This window comes from Cyphomyrmex costatus, unplaced genomic scaffold (genome assembly GCF_001594065.2).
Source record: "Cyphomyrmex costatus isolate MS0001 unplaced genomic scaffold, Ccosl1.0 scaffold6, whole genome shotgun sequence".
NCBI classification, from domain to species: Eukaryota; Metazoa; Arthropoda; class Insecta; order Hymenoptera; family Formicidae; genus Cyphomyrmex; species Cyphomyrmex costatus.
The window spans coordinates 829,974-833,289 of NW_017280155.1; positions in this window are offsets into that span (position 1 = coordinate 829,974).

Genomic DNA, 3,316 nt, shown 5'->3' on the forward strand with positions numbered 1-3,316 from the left:
ATTTACGTTACTACTTGTATCATTCACATTCGAATTTGTCAGGTTTCCGATCGGCATGATGATCGCGCATTCGGGATTCACCTGAAGCTTATCTCGGATAATTCTGCACCCTCCTCAATTCGTTTATCCATAAAGCCCCGCGCGAGTTCTCACTGAAAATCGGTCGTTCGAAGCCGTTACCGGATATGGACGGCGCAGTCGTTCGACGTTGGTGTATTGTGCCCGATATCTTAACGATACATCAGTCCCGATATCACGATCCGTCCAGTGTGCAATCTACACGGGATGCGTATACACAGCGCAAATAGCCGCGGCTGCAAGCCGTGGACAAACACGAGCCACGATGATACGAGTACTAAACACCGGGTGTATCGCCGCATTATTGCTCGTACTTACGCGCGTATGGCGATGCGTATTCCAGGAAGACAACAGAGGGGGGAATTCCATTGATTTCTCTTATGTGTCCTTTGATAAATAATATAATTCATGAATGAAAAATCCCATAAATGCGACGAGAAGTTATTATGATCACCTATTTATTGGAGTCCCTATAATAAGGAGTCTGGCCAAGTTATTATTAATTCTATTGGCGCTGACAAAATATGGCGGGACCAATAAGATATGCCTCAAATATGTTCTTTACGCGCGCTATTATTCAATTGACGGGAATGGTATAATAAAAGAATAAACTTATTTTTATTAGTATGGAAAACTCCTCATTGAAAATCCTTGTTCGGTACTATTAAAGCAATAAGGCACGCAGCAGCCGGGAATTTTCTATAAAATTTGTTAGTTATAATGCACATTTTGAATAGATACAATTTTAAAGGTTAGAAATCGATTTTTATGTCAGCATGTATAATTTGTTTTCTATTATATGTATATATAATAGAAAACAAATAAAGTAAATATTTTTTCAATACATAATTTATTAATTTGATAAAAGATCACAGACTGTGTAAAAAGTAAGTGAAATATATATATATATTTGTAATCTTTTATCAAATTATGTGTATTGAAAAATTAGTTATTTTATTTATTTATAATGATTATATACTGTTTACGATATATTTATAGTATCACATCAGTTGACCACACCTTTATCTACGACGCCATGTTTTGTCAAACTAGAAAGATTGGCCAGACTCCTTATTATAATATCCCTATAGGGACTCTACTATTTATTAGGAGTATAAATAAGTTTCCGCCGTTTGACAAAAGATGGCGCCACCAGGATGTCATGGTTAAAATTGTCTGCTGTAAAACGTCATATCGTAAGGTTGGACATCTGGCAACAATATAACCTTGAAATATTAGCGATTTTGTATCAGCATCATATATATCTTTTTTCGTATAAAAATGTTGAGTTTTGAATAAGCGTCATTTGCAGGAGCTTCTTTAATTGGAAGAAATCTGCAGCTGAGGCGCATCGATTGCTTGTAGAAGCATATATGGTGAGGCTGCCTTAAGTGAGAGAAGTTGCCGTGAGTGGTTTCGAAAGTTTAAGAACGGTGAATTTGACGTCGAAGACGAAGAACGTAGTTTCGACGTTTCTTGTTTTTTCAACGTGGAATCCACCAATTACCAGAAAGATGGGAAAAAGTAGCTAGCGATGGACAATACTTCGAATAAAACATTAGGTACCGTTCTTTCACAATAAATGCCCAATTTTTGATGAAAAAACGGCGGAAACTTATTTATACACCTAATACTATAATTAAGACAAAGTTCTGTTAAAAATTGTTTTCCGGTTTCATAATTTCACTTTTTCGTTTTCATACTTTCGTTTCGTATTTTACGTTACTTACCGCTCAATCTTCTATTTTATCTTCGTAATAAATTTTTTTAAAAAATTTGACATATAAGATCAGATTTAATTTTTGACTCTTATGCCCTTTATTCATTTTTAAATTTATTTATTAACAAGAGTCCTTTATACATAATTTTATTTTACTTACTGCTACGTCAATTATCGATCGTGAAATAATATGACGGAACCGAAACACAACGCAGCTCGACGTGATATAACGAGTCACGTTTCACGAGTTTAACACACACATAAACGTTCGCACAACAGGAAAACCCTCGAAATCGTAAAAGAACACTGAGGAGGTGAAATCCTCCACAACCGCGTATTACTTAATCCAACCGACCTTATGCATGCGCATACGCGTTTACGCACACACGTTATTTGCATTTACGAGCGGCAGACACTTTTTCACCCAGCCGACGGCATTACGTTTAATTCATAATAAACCAAGCAAAGTCCACATTTTTAATTCCTTATCTCCAGCCGGGTCAGACGAGCGAGTTACGCGCTTTTTCGGACAAAGAAAAGCGCCATCGTTTCTGCCATATCTACGACTCGCGTGTATTTTTATTCACCAGCAGCATACGTTTATCTGGTTTAGAAAGTGGAAGAGTATCTCGCGCAGTTGAACACGGAAAATGCAAAACCGGAAATAAAAAAGCGCTTGTACCATCGCATCGGTTCGTAATCAGCAAGATTAAAAGAAATCGCGATATTTCGAATGCTGACTTCTTTTGAATTCTGTTCTCACAGTATACGCAGATGAAAAATTCAGAAAATCTTTCCAGCGACATTCAGGAGAGATATAATTGCGGTGCATTTCAGTAGAAATTACTTTCAGAGAAATACTCAGCGGGTTGTGTGATAACAAAGTCGGACAATATTATTCAGAGGATTTCAGAGGATGAAAATAAAAAATCAATAAAACAAACAATGTAAAGGCAAATGAGAGATATCATCTCAATATTAATATATTCAAAACTCGCTACATTAATATAAGAACATAAACTAAATAATCTTGAACTTAATCGAATTTAAATATTAAATTTAACATGTTTCGGCCTTCTATTGAGGCCCTCCACAGAAAAAAAAGAGAACGCAACATTCTACATTTATATATTAAAAAATAGAACTTAAATTAAGATATATGAAAATGTGAATGCATTACAATGAAATGAAATAAGAAAATGTTAAATGATGTGTTTGATGAGTTGTTGCTCAGAGAGCATAAAAAATCACGATGATCGGAAATTTTGTATCATTAGTGGAGAAATATTTGAGTTGTTTTAAAAATAAACTTTTTTAAAACAAACGCGATGCATTAAGTTAATTAAACCGCTCTTCATAACCTTCGTGAAAAATGATTATCATGATCCGACACGATGAGTATGCGAGCATAAAACGCGCGACTAACTGTGGCGCTCCATAAAAAGCGACGCTTAATGTCAGTTCCATGCAGTCCGCGCTGCAGCAATCTTCGCGGAGAAGAGGAGGGGGGGGGGAGGG